This window comes from Ursus arctos, unplaced genomic scaffold (genome assembly GCF_023065955.2).
Source record: "Ursus arctos isolate Adak ecotype North America unplaced genomic scaffold, UrsArc2.0 scaffold_1, whole genome shotgun sequence".
Classification (NCBI taxonomy): Eukaryota; Metazoa; Chordata; class Mammalia; order Carnivora; family Ursidae; genus Ursus; species Ursus arctos.
In genome coordinates, this window is record NW_026622763.1 from 36,994,325 (window position 1) to 37,011,315 (window position 16,991).

The 16,991-nt window shown below is 36.3% G+C and overlaps 1 pseudogene; it reads right to left on the bottom strand.

Moving 5' to 3' along the window:
• Window positions 1-427: 427 nt before the first annotated feature.
• LOC123000462 (ATP synthase F(0) complex subunit C2, mitochondrial-like) overlaps window positions 428-16,991 on the bottom strand; it is a 38,511-nt pseudogene continuing 21,947 nt past the window's right edge.

A 16,991-nucleotide genomic window follows, 5' to 3' on the forward strand; every position in this document is an offset into this window, starting at 1 on the left:
CTTCAAATGAGGCTATCAACTTTTAAGATGATTTGAAATTCAGACGGTAGAGAGGATGGGTAGTTTAAACCCCAAAGACGTGGAAGCACCACATAAAAATGTATTCAGTGTTTCTCTCTTTAATCCCTCAAGATCCAAACTGCCACTGGTTTGGGGAAAAGCACAGGATGGAAATAACACATTATTAAAAGGCACTGCAACAAACCGTACTGAAGAGCTCTCTCAGTGCCTCTCCTGAGAGAGAGAATCAATTTGATTCTCTTAGTTATAAATGTATAGAGCTACTCCCTTAACTGGATCGCGCATGCATAGGCATTAGAGATTATATAAAATAACTTCATTTTCACCCTCTCAACTAAATTGAAAATCAGGAATCTTTAAAGTGCTTTTCAACAACCACCACGAACCACAGCTTCTAATACTTTCATCACGCGATCTTATCAACCTTATTTTTTGCTGTTGTTACTTGCAGAAGAAAAAAAGATGTATAGACACATTTAAGTTTGGTGATCTTTTGGACATCAAGCCATCGATGGCTACAAAAAGGCTTGGCAGACATGCGCAGTTGCCCGAGCTGTTGGAAAAGAGGCTGCTGCCCACAGTCTCCTCTAGAGAGGCTGCAAGAATCCGCAAGAAAAGAGAGTTCAGTGATGATATTGATGATCCTCTACAAATCCAGGTGGAAATTTTCTATAAAAAATATGTCCATGACACCACTTCCTAAGATTCTAATAAGCTTAAAATGAGGAGTCTGTTTTCTGAAATGCATCCATGCTCATTCTGATATACAGCCAAATTTGGAAAACAATGGTTTAGACTATTTGGGGACAAAATATTTTTTAAATTTTTTATTTTGGGGCACCTGGCTGGCTCAGTTGGTAGAACATGTGACTCTTGATCTCAGGATCGTGAGCTCAACCCCACATTGGGCATAGAGCTTACTTGAAAAAAATATAATTTTTATTTCAATATAATGTTAATAAGTATTATACAATGGCATAACACTTTTATTAACTTTTCTCCCAAATCCATTACCAAACTATGGATATTTACTTATTTTCATTACAAATAGATAACAAGGTTGACCTTTTCATTGAAATACACTCAGGAACATTTCTTATGAAAAAAATATTATAAAGAATAGAATTTATATATAATGAATTTATGTGACTATAATATTTATGTAAATGCACGTATTTTTTCAGCTTGTAATAGTAAATAGGATCCTTTGAGAAAATTCCTTAGATGAGCAAAGCCAATATCGTATTTTATCTATACAATGGCTTACATATTTTTAAAGACCTTGGAGTTTTGAGAAGGCAATAAATAGTTTAGAATAGCAGCTTTTGTGACATTAATGGAAGGCTTTCTTTAACAGTTACAGCAATAGCTCGTATTCAGTTTGATTTTTGCTCCTCAAGGGGTGGAAAAATGATGAAGGTGTTTAGTTTAAAATGCTTTATTTTATAATGTGAAGAAGCTTTTTTCCTGTATATCCATCAAATAATTTTATATAAACCCTGTATGCAGACACCTCTGGTGGCTTTATTGCATAGAGTTCTTTACCAAATACTGGGGAAATAAAATTGGAAAACCCTTATTCGGTATCCAAAACTCTATAAATTTGCTTTTGAGACCATTGCATTTAGACCACTTGATTCTTTGGGCAATTTCTTGTGTTGATTCTTAGATTTTAAAAAATGACTTATTTACTCTTAAAGTCTTTTCATCCTTAATAGCGCTCAATATTTTATTACAAATAAAATACTTGTTATAAAAGCATTTGAGGATATGGTTACAAAATCACAGCATGGATTATGGGAAGTGTTTAAGAGTCTGTTTAAATAGTAAAGATTCATTTTTGTTATAATGGTCAACTAATGAGTGCTCATTCATAATAAAGATACTAAGAATTTAGAACACGGTATAAGCTCTTTTAGGTAATTTGCTATGGCTTTGAAGAACAGAGGTAAATTTTCAGCATCCTGCTATTTATGTACTTTTTTAATGATTTTCTAATTTAGAAATATGATTTCTATAATAAAAAAATTGAATCTAGCAGGATATTCATGTTATAGTATCTATTCTGTTGCTAACTCCCTATGGGATTTATATGTGTGACTTTACTTCTCTAAGCTACAATTTTTTCATTGTAAAAAATAGTCTGTTGGACCAGATTATAACTACCATTCCTTCCATCTCTAAGTTTTTATAATTCTGTGGCTCTCTTTATGCTGATTTGCTAGGAAAATCAGAGAATTATATAATATCTAGCAAGTGAGGTGTGATAACATATTAATATTTTTTCTAATTTTGCAGGTATTATGCTATTCTGATGACTTTCATGCTTTCTGACCATAAGATTCCTCTCCAGACCATTCTTAAAAACAGAACCCTTCTTAAAAAACGAAATCCCCAGGGAAATAAATACCAACTGATTTTTATGATCATGCAAATTTGAAGACACTGAATTACGACATTGGGCACCAGAAGGAATTATATGTTATGTTAGAAAAATTTTTACTGCAAATGACAGAAAATTGAACTTAGTTTAAGCATCCTAAAGAGAGAGAGAGAGACATTTATTGGATCATTTAACTGAAAAGCCCAGAGTAAAATATTCTTCAGTCTCTAGAAAATCCAAGCTCAGATGATGTCATCAGAGTATGATTTATCTTTCTTTCTCTCTGTGTATATTGGTGTTTCATTTATGATTCTACTTTCCTCTGTGCTTTATTTACTCTCAAATGAAAGTGGTACATGAGGGCCCTAGCTGCAGTCTCCTGAATCTCCAGGCATGTTTCCATACTGTGGCTCAGTCATTAAGAGTCCGCCTTCGGCTAAGGTCATGATTCTAGGGTCCTAGGATGGAGCCCTGCATCAGGCTCCCCGGGGGAGCTCAGCCTGCTTCTCCCTCTCCTACTCCCCCTGCTTGTGTTCCCTCCCTTGCTGTGTCTCTGTCAGATAAATTAAATCTTTAAAAAAACAAAAACAAAAACATCTCTACTGGTTGCTCCACAGAATCCCTAGATCACCTTTGATTGCCTTTGATTCAGACTCTTGTCCGGGAACCAACCTCTCTGGGCAGAGTGTAATGCAATGCTCCCCACACCCCCCAGGAAAAGTCAGGTGTTTAAAGAATTGATCTTAGGCAGCAAAACTTTAACTGTTTACCACTGAGGGGATCCCTGTGTATGTTTCTTAATATAATTAATTTTATTGTACATTGATAACTGGCATGTTTGGGGACTTGGGGCTCTGGTTGAGATGGGGTAAGGACACTCCACCCCACCTGTCCCAGACTGCCACTTGAAACCCAGGGCACACCCAGGAAGCAGATACGCAGAGGGCCCTGAACGGAAAATAAGAGTAGGTGGATGAGGGAGGAAAATCAACACAAGGAATGACAAATGCAGCTATGTTTTCTCATTTTCTTTTGTCCTTCCCAAATCCTGGCTTAGACTTTATGGAAGCCTAAATTCCAACACTGTGTGGACATAGGAAGTTCCAAGAACCATTTTCTGGCCAGAACACTGAAAGGGGAAGCCACTTGGGGAAGGAGACTGTGTGGGGGAAATCCTTGATTTTTTTTTTTTTTTTTCTTTTTCTTTTTACTTTCCTGGCCCAGTTGCAAACAGCCTCTGTCCAAAGCTGCGCTTCTGCGACCTCGGGCGGCAGGGCAGACAAAGACTGTCACTCACACACCTGAAACACCCAGAGAAAATATGCTTCTCTGTTCAGAGGTACTGGGAAGAGGGACTACTGTTGTCTTAAATGTGGGAGAAAAAAAAAACCTGCCATTTATTTTTTCTTTCTTTTCTCTTGCCACTTTGTCCCAGAGGGAACGTGACAGTGTAGGGAGTTCTGTGCTATTCAGAGGTTTAGGCAAGGGTGCTCTTCGGTAGTGCAGAGCGGGGCTCTTAGTGAACCAGGGGGAGAAGACTGCACATGGGTTGCCAGCAGGTGGGGAAGACCTGTATGGTCTTGGTTTGTGGGTCACTGCATTCAGCGGAGGCGGTCATGATTCTGGAAATGTGCAGGGCACGACCCCTACACTCACTTGTGCAACCCCAAGGAGGGCTACTTTTATTTTCCACCTGTCAAACCTTTAAGGAAGTTATCATTTACATGAGGAATCTAGAAGACCTTGAACTCCTAAAGGCAGAGAGTAGAATGATAGTTACCAGGGGCTGGGCATAGAGGAAATGGGGAGATATTGATCAGAGGTCGGTTATAGCACATGAATACCTTCTGGAGAGCTAACGTGCCTCCTGGTGACTGCAGTTAATGCTACTGTCTTGTATGCTTGAATGTGCTAAGACAGTAGATCTTTTTTTTTTTTTTTTTAAGAGAGTAGATTTTAAGCATTGTTTTTTTTCCTTCCCACACAAAACGTGATACCTATGTGAGAATGACCTCTATGTTAATTAGCTACATTGTGCCAATCCTTTCACAAAGCACACATATACCAAAACATCACATTGTACACCTTAATTTTATGCAATTTTTATTTGTCAATTATACCTCCATAAAGCTCAAAAAATGAAATATTAAGAAGTATAAAAATTCAACAAGTAGCAAACAACCAAATTTTAAGAATAAGCAAAAGATTTGAACAAATACTTTACTAAAGAAGATATAGAGATGCCAGAAATTCACACGAAAACATCTTTAGTCATTAAGGAGATACACAAATTAGAACAACAGGAGATTCCCACACATACCTTTTAGACTAGCTAATATGAATGGAAAAAATGAATAAATGAGTGATAAATGAAAGATCGGAGTACTAACTGCTGGCATGGATACAGGACAGTTGGAAATTTTATAAATCACAGTGGGAATACAGATGCTTTCGAAAGTAGTTTGGTATATTTTTATAAAGCTATACATATATACACTTACTATATGACTCAATAGTTCTGATCTTAGTATTTGCATTAGAGAAAATACAACTTTTATTTATTCAAAAGCACAATTGTATATATCAGCATTATTCATAATCATCACATATTGAAAATAACCAATATCCTTAACAGGTGAATGGATAAGCATACTAGTGCACCAGTAAAATATAATGTGTTTCATTTCTTCTTTTTTTTTTTAACATAGTACTTTATTTTGTTTATTTCTTTTTTAAAAGATTTATTTATTTGAGAGTGTGCATGTGCCGCAGGGAGGGGCAGGAGAGGGAGTGAGAGAATCTCAAGGAAACTCCCTGCTGAGCCCAGAGCCCAAGGCGGAGCTTGATCTCACAATGCTAAGATCATGTCTTGAGTCGAAATCAAGAGTCCCACACTTAATGAACTGAGCCACCCAGCACCCCTATAATACCTTTCAGAAATAAAATTGAATGAATAACCGGATGTCAAAAATATGGCTGAATTTAAAATGCATTATGCTAACAAAGGAAGTCAGATCTACTCACCCACCTACGGCTTCCAGAGAGAAAATTATATGACATTTTGGAAAATGAAACTCTGTAGGCACTGAGAAATAGATCAGTGTTTGCCAGGGGTTGGTGGTAGTGGTGGTGGTGGGAACTGGGGGTGGGAGGGAGATTTGATTACAAAGAGACAGCAATGGGTAATTTTTGGGGGGTGAAGAAATTGTTCTGTATCCTTACTGTAGTGGTGGCTACATGACACTACGTACTTGTCAAAATTTACAGAACTGCATGCTGTAAAAGTTAATATTGTTGCATATGAATTAAAAAAATAAAATAAATGTATTCTTGACAATTTCTTCCCTTGCTGTTACATCATAATCTCAGTAGATACACAGCAGAGAGATAAATATACCATTATCCCTTTGATGGAGATTGTTCATTTACTTGGGTAATATTACAAAACATCAGTTACAGCTAAAGTCTTATTAAAGAAACTGCTTATCCCCTCCACCCCACCCCCATATGCAGAAAGTCTGTTTTTACCGTTTTACATAACAGGTATCAATAAACTCACAATTTCAGTGTTTAATACTACTCAGTGACAATGTAGCGATTTTTAGAAGTCAAGTTTCATTTTATAGCAATTTACAACACTTTTCAAACTTGTTATCAAGCAAGAATATTTTAGTTCAGTTGCTCTTAAAATTTGGTATGCTTAATGTGTGTTTTTGACTCACAGGAGAAACAGGTTAATTTTTTTTTCCCAGTTAGTTCCATTAATAAAGATTCTGAGTCAGCAAGGAAGAGGCATGCATTTTTTATGAAGTCCACAGATGAATAATGCACATTATAGTTTGGAAGTGTTTTAGTTAAAACTTTATGCTTTAAATATGCTTCAATGTTGTCTCATATTGATTCATTACAATATACTTTATATACAGAATTTTGGGATGGGATTAAAACAATGCACTAAGCTTTAATTATCAAACAGACAATTAACTTTCAAGAAGAAAGACGAGGCTCTATTAAGAAAAGCACTCTACCATACTCATGTCTCAACCACCTTTTCCCCAAGTCTCATTTACCCTTATCGTTCCAGGAAATTATGCTACAATGAGCAGACAATTTGTCTCTGAATTACAATCACTGACAGTTCATGTAAACATGGTTTTAGGAAAATACCCACAATAAATTTGGCTCCTAATTCTCTACGTTGTTTGAGAGCATGTATTTTATTTTATTATAAACTTATTTGTCAGTCTGACCTAGATAGCCCTAAGTTAAATGCTGAGGAAATCACAGATTTCATCATGGAAAACTCAGGCCACAAAGAATCAGACATCTGTAATGTACCTCCATGGTCTCAAAAAGAGAAATTCCTGAAAACATTGAACTGTGTGCTTTAAATTACATTTTATTTTGTAAATTTAAATGCCACATGTAATCATAAACAGATAAATTTGGGAGCAGTTGTGTAGAAATACTTTAACAAGCAAAGAAAAATGAAGTTGCATTTCGAAAGTAAGCCGGGAGCAATCTCAACACCGTCCTTCACACTGGCTCGCTGATCTAGCATTGCAGTTCAATTTTTAGAAAAACCATGACATGTCTAAGCAAGTGGTAACATTCTAATTACATTTCCTCTAAATACGGCTTCCACAGTATTTGAATGAGTTTCTTTTCAGCATGCATTATTGCAATGTGATTTATTAAGTTGAGAAACATTGGCAAAACACCAGATAGAAAATTCCTCTATAGTATTAGAATTACAGTTGACCCTTGAACAATGTGACGGTTAGGGGCACCAACTCCTACGTGGGGGAAAATCTGAGTATAACTGGTAACTTCTCCAAAACATAACTACTTGGGGCGCCTGGGTGGCACAGCGGTTAAGCGTCTGCCTTCAGCTCAGGGCGTGATCCCGGCGTTATGGGATCGAGCCCCACATCAGGCTCCTCCGCTGTGAGCCTGCTTCTTCCTCTCCCGCTCCCCCTGCTTGTGTTCCCTCTCTCGCTGGCTGTCTCTATCTCTGTCAAATAAATAAATAAAATCTTAAAAAAAAAAAAAATAACTACTTGACTGGAAGCCTTACGTATAATAAAAACAGTCAAAAAACACCTATTCTGTGTATGTATTATATACTGTATTCTTATGATAAATAAAGCTAGAGATAAGAAAATGTTATTAAGAAAATCATGAGGAAGAGAAAATATGTTTACAGGATTGTACTATATTTGTTGAAAAAAGTCCACATATAAGTGGACCCATGTAGTTTAAACCTTTGCTGTTGAGGAGTCAACTATCACTTATTTACATAGAAAAACATGTGTTTTCGGATTTCCATTTGTATTTTTATGGTTCCTTTTATTCCCTTTCCCCCTTTTCCTTTTCATCTCTCTCTGTGTGTCTCTCTCCATCTCTCTCTCTCTCTCTCTTTCACACACATGCACACAGAGAGAGATATAAAAATATATGTACAATCTCAACTGCCATTTGTTAAGTAAATATTCTTGGAACTTTATTTAACTCACATGAGACTGAATTTTCTTAGAGCAAAAATTATTTCACTTAAAGAGCCCACATCTACATAATTCAGATTGTGTGACACATATTCATTTTGCTGATCAATATTTTTTATGTACTCCAAAATTGGCCTAGAGCGCTGTCTAGCTCTGCATTCATCTTTCAAGCACATGTGCTCTTGGGGTGCCTGGGTGACTCAGTCGTTCGGTGTCTGCCTTCAGCTCAGGGCATGATCCTGGCGTTCTGGGATCGAGCCCCACGTCGGGCTCCTCCGCTGGGAGCCTGCTTCTTCCTCTCCCACTCCCCCTGCTTGTGTTTTCTCTCTTGCTGGCTGTCTCTCTCTCTGTCAAATGAATAAATAAAACTTAAAAAAAAAAGCACATATGTTCTAGATTGTTTTTTCTTTCGTTTTTCTATTTCACTTATATTCTAGAAAAGAAAGGAGTGGATGTATCTCTTGCCAAAGTGAGAGTTCCTCACTCCATCATCCTACTCTGAGGTGGTAGTTGCTCTGTGCCAGGCATAGCCAATCATATTTTTTATCTGCTGGAAATCTGGAATCATGAAGGATTTCTAGAGTGTTCTGTCGGTTATTTAAACACTTTCAGGGCAACTTTCATTTTTTTCAGTGCTCATTTCATCACTCCTGTCTGTTATTGGTTATGTATCTCTTCTTCTAAAAAGAGACATAAATTGGAGAGTCTGGGTGGCTCAGTCAGTGGAGACTTTGGTTCAACCTTCGGCTCAGGTCATGATCTCAGGGTCCTGAGATGGAGCCCTGCACTGGGCTTCCTGCTCGGTAGGGAGTCTGCTTCGCCTCCCTCTTCCTGTGCCCCTCCACTCGTACTCTCTCTCTCAAATAAATAAATAAAATTTTAAAATAAATAAATAAATAAATTCATAATAAAAGGAGATCTAAATCTACAAATTCGCCACAGGAGTTCTCAACCTCTAGAATATAATCAACAACATACGCTTTGACCACGAAAAGCTCCCCTACACTTGAGATCTATTACCTACCTTCCTACATGACATTGTCACTTGTTGTTCCAGGAGATCTCTCCAGCTAAACCATACCAAACTCAACTCCAGCTTTCCCCACACCCACTTCCACAGGTAGCCTTCTGAATTCAGTTGTTGGCAATTGCAATCCCTTGGAGTCAACCAGTTCCTTTTTTTTTTTTCTTCTTTCATTGCACATCCATTCTTTCAGAAAATTTTATTGGTCCTCCTTCCAAATACCTCATCCAGACACTTATGATGAACACAGCATCACGCTGTAAACCACTGCCCTAGTTTGCCTGAGGGGACAGAATAGCCACATCACTAACTCCCTTCTCTGACATGTCAGGGGTAGGGATCCTTCGCAACACGAATGAAAGAGTTATGCCTATGGCTGGAAACCCTATGATGCTTTCTATTTCATGCACAGAGAAGTCAAGGTCCTTACATTTGCCTACAAGTTCCTACATAATTTGTTTGTTTTTCATATTACTTTCCCGACCTCTCAGGCTACTGCTCTCCACCAGCCACGATTCACTGCAGTCCAACTACCTTATTCTCCTTACTTTCTTAGTACACCATGGAGCCTTTGCAACAGCTACTCCCTCTGGCTGAGATGTTCTTCCTCCAGATATTTGCATGGAATTCACCAAATGTTATCTTTCAATGTTCTCTATCCTGACCACTCAATATAAATGATCACTTCCAACCACCCCCAATCCTGTTCCATCTTACTCTGCTTTATCCCCCCTCTAGTACTCATCTCCTTCTAAAATATACACTTGTTACATTTATTGCTTATTGTCTGTCTCCTTTTGCTACACTGTAAACTCTGTAAGGGCAAAAATATGTATCTATTTTGCTATAGATATGTCACTGATGATCATTTTGTAGTAAGGAAGATGCCTGCACAGTGACCAGCACCAGAAGATGCTAAATTACTATTTGTTAATGCAGCTGTAAGAAAAGTGACCTACCAAAGATGTCCATGACTTAATCCCTAGAATTTTGAGAATATGTTACCTTACGTGGCAAAAAGGAATTTGCAGGATATAAACAAATTAAAGAGTTTGGGATGCAGAGATTATCCTAGGTTATCCAGGTGGCCAATGTAACCAGATAGGTCCTAATAGAGCAAAAGAGAAATACATGACTATCATAGACAGAAAGATTTGAATATAATATGCATCTGACTTTGAAGATGGAGAAAGGGGTTGTAACCATGAAGCTAGAAAAGATAAGAAAATCGGTTCTTCCTTGGAGCCTCCAGAATGGAATGTGGCCTTCACAACACCTTAATTTTAGCCCAGTGAAAACTGTATCAGATTTCTACCATCAGAAAAGAAAAGATAATACGTTTGTTTGTTTTAAGCCACCAAATTTTGGTAATTTGTTACAGTAATAGTAGGAAACCAGTACAGTTAAATTAATATTTAATCTTAATTAAACATTAATTTAAATCTTGCCATATATCTGACTTGTCATATAAAAACATCGTTTTTGCATAAAAATTATACTACCTGTGTGTTATTGATATGGTCCATTGCTTTAAAGACAATAAATTGGCAAGGCCTTTGAGCATTATAATAATTTTATCTTTGCAAATCAATATTATGCCATTTGGAATAGAGTAGTATATTCAGCTCGAGGTATTAAATTTGGAATTTGAAATGGAAGGACATTTCCTTAAAGGAATAAAATACAATAGCGCTGAGTGTTGATCTAGGAAAAATACATTACTACCCAAATATTTTTCAGTTAAACAATTGTTAACAAATGTCTTCATTTTAAGAGTTCTCATAGCCTTTGATGTATTAATATTTATAAGTCACATTTTAATCTTTATTTCGGCATGAAATTCTATTTTACTAATCATATTATGGGATCGGTGTTTCTTAAAATATAGTTTGGGAAACTTTATTTAGACTCAATTTTCTGTTTGTTAAATATGAACATGAAACTCAGATACAGAGAAATTATAATGGCCTCTGACTTATATGGGCCCGAAGTCACTTCTTTGGATTCACAGTTTATTTTTGTTTCTTTGGGGAAGGCTGCTTTACTTTGGTTAATAAACCCCCTCATGGTAAGGTCAGGTATGTTTACCTTTATTAAAATGTTCTGACATAAATAACATCAAACCTATAAACATCATTTACTCTCCTTTCTGTGTCCTAATTTGGTATTTATTTTTGAAATATGTTTTTGTTGAACATAGATTTTATTTTTTTTTTATTATTAATTATTATTGTTATTTATTTTTTTAGAGAGAGAGAGAGCTGGAGGGGGTGGGCAGAGAGAGAAGGAGGGAGAGAGAGAATCTTAAGCATGCTTCACACCCAGCAAGGGGCCTGACAGGGGGCTCCATCTCAGGATGCTGAGATCATGACCTGAACCGAAATCAAGAGTCAATCACTTAACTGACTGAGCCACCCAGGTGCCCCTAAATACAGATTTTAGATTAAGGTTTTTTAATAATCATGACAAAGATGTCATTCCATTTTATTTTGATTCACATTGTTTTGATTAGAATCTAATGAACATGCATAGAATTTCTCTGTACATATATTTTCTTCCAGCTCTTTTTCGGGTTTTCTGTTTATCATTGGTTTTTGGAAATCTGATTATGGTATGTTGCTGTTGGTTTATTTATGCTTGTTGAGAACATTGGGTCTGTGGGTTCAATCTTCCATTCAACTTTGGGAAGTTTACAGCCATTATTTCTTGTATTTCTGCTTCCCTCTCTGTTTCTGAGAGTATAATTACATATATTTTAGATTCCTTGACGTTGTTGGTCAGGTCATTGAAACTCTGGTCATTCTTAAATTTTATTTACTCTTGTTTTCACTGTACTTCAGTTTTGATAGATTCTCTTTTCCTGACTCTAAATTCAGGTATCCATTCTTGTTGCGCCTTGCCTTCTTTTGAGCCTATTTCACAAATTTTCATTTCATTCATTTTTTAATAGTTTCTTTCTCTCTTCTTTATACTTATATTTCCATTAATTTTTGACAGTTCTATAATAGCTATTTGTTTCCAAATCCTTGCCTGGTAATTTCATCATCTCTGTCATGACTAGCTCTCTGTTTATTTGATTAGCATGAGTTATGAATCACATTTTCCTGTTTTTTCACATGGCTCATAATTTTTCCTTGCATACTGTCCATGACGATTTATAATGTAAGCATCAGAATTCTGTTGTATTTCTTTGAAGAATGAACTTCAAAGGAGGGTAGAGATGTTTTGTATATCTCGGTTGTTGTGATGGCTTCACAGGTACATACATTTATCAAATTCATTGAACTGTACACTTTAAATGGATTTATTTTATTGTATGTAATTTATCCCTCACTAATGTTGAATAAAAATACCTACAATAAATTACATGGTTAGCAATTGACTTGTACCACACACAAATAAACCATAAAATTTTGTGTGTTTCAGATCTCAGGAGTTTCTGATGCAGGAGTGAGAAGATGAAGAGAGGTGTACGGAGACAAATATGTTTATCATCTGCACTGAGGGCAGGGAGACATTGAAGGGCATCAAGTACAAAGTAGGAAAACTTCACCTCAAAAGGAGGTGAAACTCGCATCCTAGTTTTAACAATTTCATTATCAATTTACTTGTTAATATTGAAAATAAATCACATCTCCATTCTTTTATCATGCCAACTTGTTGTGTTATTTGAAATGAAAATGTTTTAAAAAGTTGGTGTAAGTAAATGAATTCCACTCTTCCTGGGTTTTGTGATATCAACCACTTTGATATCCTTTTCTTCTTTCTTTTTATTATATGTTTGGATTTCACATGGTCTGCTCCCAACTCTCTCTTCTTATCACTACACATTCCCTAAAGTTTATCCTACCCACTACCTAGGATGATTCAATCACGTTATATATCGATGGCCTTCAAATCAAACCTGCATGTTGGGGAGCTTACTAGATAACTGGCCTATTTTTAATATAGACATTGCAAAATATTCCAAATATGACTCTATTTTCCAACTTTCACTACTGGTTTCCTATCTCAATGAATTGCAGCATTATCTCTTTGTTTCTAAGTTAGAAACCATAACACCTTATTTGTTTTTTCTTCCTAATACTATGAAATTGAGCAATCACATTTTCTGTCTATATTTTCTTCTAAATAACTCTTAAAACCATGTATGGTACTTCCCTCCATCTCTCCTGACACTTTTAGGCCACAAGCATTGGAAACTTGTTACAACTTTTTACAATGGCTTCTGGGTCTCTATTTAGTCCATTCTCCAAGCTACAGTTATATTAACTACCTGAAGTTTAAATCTGTATTTGACTCTTCCCTGACTTGAAAGAGAAATAGAGTTGAGAGAGAGAGAGAGAGAGAGGGAAAGGGAAAGAGAGAGAGAGAGAGAGAACAGTGTGCTTGGGAAAATGCAGACCCTTATTATGGCATATACATAAATATCTTTTGAAGTTAAATCATTTTCTTTTGGGCCTCATCTTTGTGTGTTTAATTATTGTTTTGTGATAATTATTTTTTCTTTGAATATGGCAGCAGTATATGTGAAATATTGAAACTTTGGCGATTTCATGCTAGTCAAATATAACAATTGATACTAATGCTATCATGTAAGTATCTAACCTGGAAATTTTTGTATGCATTTCTTTTCTGCATGTGAATAAAACATATTGATCAAGATATAAAATATAATCAACACTTCTTTCTCTCTCTCATTCCTTCTTTCTTCTGTACTTTAAGATATATAGCAATATTTTTAAATAAATTGAGATCATACTGTGAGTTAAGGAATCTTATACCTGGTTATATAAATCTTGCACCATCAGACAAGTATGAACTTTCCTATAACAATTGAATTAATTTTATTCAATTGGCATTTTGTTCGCCATTTTAGCTAGATTTAGATAGGGTTATTACTTCAATAACCTTATTTCAATGCCATTGCTATTCATTTGATGAATAAATGTGGACTCGTTTGTGACATATTTCCTTTTATTTTGTCTTTAATGTGAAAATGTTTTAAAAGTGAAATGTTTTTCCTTCGATCATAAATTTGAAGGGCTTGGGAGATATGGTTTACATCATTATATTTTTATTTTTTATTTTTATTTATTTTTCTTTTCTTTTATTTATTTATTTGACAGAGAGAGAGGCAGCGAGAGAGGGAACACAAGCAGGGGGAGTGGGAGACGGTGAAGCAGGCTTCCCGCCAAGCAGGGAGCCCGACGAGGGGTTCAATCCCAAAACGCCGGGATCATGACCCCAGCCGAAGGCAGATGCTTTAACGACTGAGCCACCCAGGCGCCCCCATTATATTTTTAATAATGTCAAATCTATGATTTTTACTCATGAAGCATTTGATAAATATATTCTAATTAGCAGGAAATAATTTATTTTCACTTGGTATGATCTTTCCAATTTATTTTACAGAACATTTTCATCTCATAAAACATTGATGCGATCACAGCAATGAATTGGGCATGATTATTGAATGTTTTTCTATTTCTTAAAATAGGTGTTATTTTAGTAACCTGTAAAGCTGATTCTGTTCTGGTATGGATGAAAAGATAAAATTCATTTTTAGATACAAATATATTTTTAAATAAAAGAACTCATATTCAATATTTCAATATGGGATAGACATAGATATTAATTCCTCTCTCTCTCTTTCTCTCTCTCCCTCACATACACAGACACTTATGGTAGCTCTTTAAACTTACTGCCCACACAACACCTGCCATTTCAATATGTATTCTGCAGTGCACAGAATTATTTAGTCATGGTTTCTTGAAAATGTTATACAGTACAATCATTTATTAGAAATTGTAATTTGTCTTTGCTGCTCCATAGGCCTGCATTGAAAATGAATAAGTTAAACCTAAATATAGCTTCCTTCATCTTCAATTTGTCTCATAATTCATTTTTCTATGGAAGCGTATATCCGTCTACAGTCTGATTATTAAATGGCTTCTTCAAATTACTAACCATAGACATACTGATTTACTAAAAAGCTTTTGAGAAATTAAAAATGTTAAAACCAAATATAGTCTTTAAAAATGTCTCTTTACTATGTAATTACAGGACCAGAGACTGATTTTGGGGGGGGGGGGGAGAAAAAATGGAAGCAAAAGAAGACTTTTAGGATAAATTTTAGCAAGAAAGTACTTCTGGTGTATTCATTACAAATTTGGATTTAAAGACGTTGTGTTATAACATTTGTGTAACATTTGTGTTACAAAATGTGACATATGACATCACAGAGCATATTTGTAGCTTAAAACAGCACATTTTTTTAAATTAAAGTATAGTTGACACACAATGTTACATTAGTTTCAGGTGTACAACATGGTGATTCAACAAACAAGTCTATGCTGTGCTCACCACAAGTGTAGCAACCGTCTGTGATCACACCCTATTGACTATATTCCTTATGCGGTACCTTTTATCCCCACGGCTTAATCATTCCATACCTGGAAGCCTGTACCTCCCACCCCTTGCTCCCCTATTTTGTCCATCACCCGCCTCCTCCCCTCTGGCAATCATCAGTTTGTTCTCTGCATTAATGGGTCTCTTTCTGCTTTTTAAGATAATACAAACTTATTATCTTTTTTTTAAAGATTTTATTTATTTATTTGACACAGAGACAGCCAGTGAGAGAGAGACAAGCAGGGGGAGTGGGAGAGGAAGAAGCAGGCTCCCAGCAGAGGAGCCTGATGTGGGGCTCAATCCCAGAACACCGGGATCGCACCCTGAGCCGAAGGCAGACGCTTAACGACTGCACCACCCAGGCGCCCCACAAACTTATTATCTTAAAATTCTGAAGGTCAGAAGTCTGAAATGGGTCCCACTGGGCTAAAATTAAGGGGTTGGCAGGGCTATCTGCCTTTTTGCAGGTTTCTAGGTAAGCAAGTGTTCTCACTTTTTCCAGCTTATAGAGGCCTCATTTCTTTGTGATCCCCTTTCATCTTCAAACCAGCCATGGCCGCGTGCATCTTTCTCACATTGTATCACGCTGCATCTGCAGTAATACAGTTCAAACCTTTACTGTAACCGTTGCTCGTGATCACGCGCTGGTATGTTGATTTGAATGTTGATAGAAATATGCTTGAATCTTTTGTTAATGCTCTATTTGGCCCATGTAGAGCATCAGCATAACCCAGAAGGCAAGGCCTGTATAATTTTTTTAATAACTCCTGAAAAATAATGTTTTGTGATGTGAATAGTCATGATACAGATAATAATGCTATGATTGCCCTGAGTCCAAGTCTTGATAGGTGTATCAAGAAGATCGGGATTTAAATCTATTACAGTTTATTGCCTTATAGCGTAATAACATTTCCATAAAAATTGTGACAGTAAAACTTTTTTTAACAAAAAGACTTGAACGTGAACATGTGCACCCATGCACAAAATGTTGCCAGTAATTTGGTAGGGTCATGAACCTCCTAAAGTAAATCCACAGATGCTCTAGGAGTCTAGAAAGCTCAGTTGAGAACCTTCGAGTTAGGGTAAGCAACATAACGTCTTAGTATACTTCAGACTGAAAAGAAAGCTGGGGTACAGGTAGGTCAGAAGCTGTTTGGTTGGCAAGGCAATGCCCTGGGGTCATTTAATGCTGATGGAAGTAAGGATTACAGATTCTCTTCATTTTTGAGCAAGACACAGAGGTCTGAAAAGTAGTAAGATTCAGGAAAAGAGTTACAGAACTTAAGAGAAATAAATCAGGCAGAACCGAAGCCAATCTAAGAATTCTACTTGACAAAAGACAATAGGCAATGAGAAAGATTCCATTTTTGGGAAATAGAACTGGCAAGAATAAGCCAGGGAGAAATGAATTCTCCCTCCTGTGACCCCATTCAACGAGGAGTGCTGCTCAAAGCAAAGACTGCAGTGCCTGCCGGGAAACCAGGAGCAGTAAAGAGATTAATATCATCGTGGGTGTTTGGAAATTTTACAGCATAATAATAATATTATCTCTGGAGTCCAAGAATGGAAGAAACTTGCTTGTGTTTGTGTGCATTTTTAAATTTTCTAGTTATTTTATTTTATAAAAGTCTCAATGCACAAAACCAAT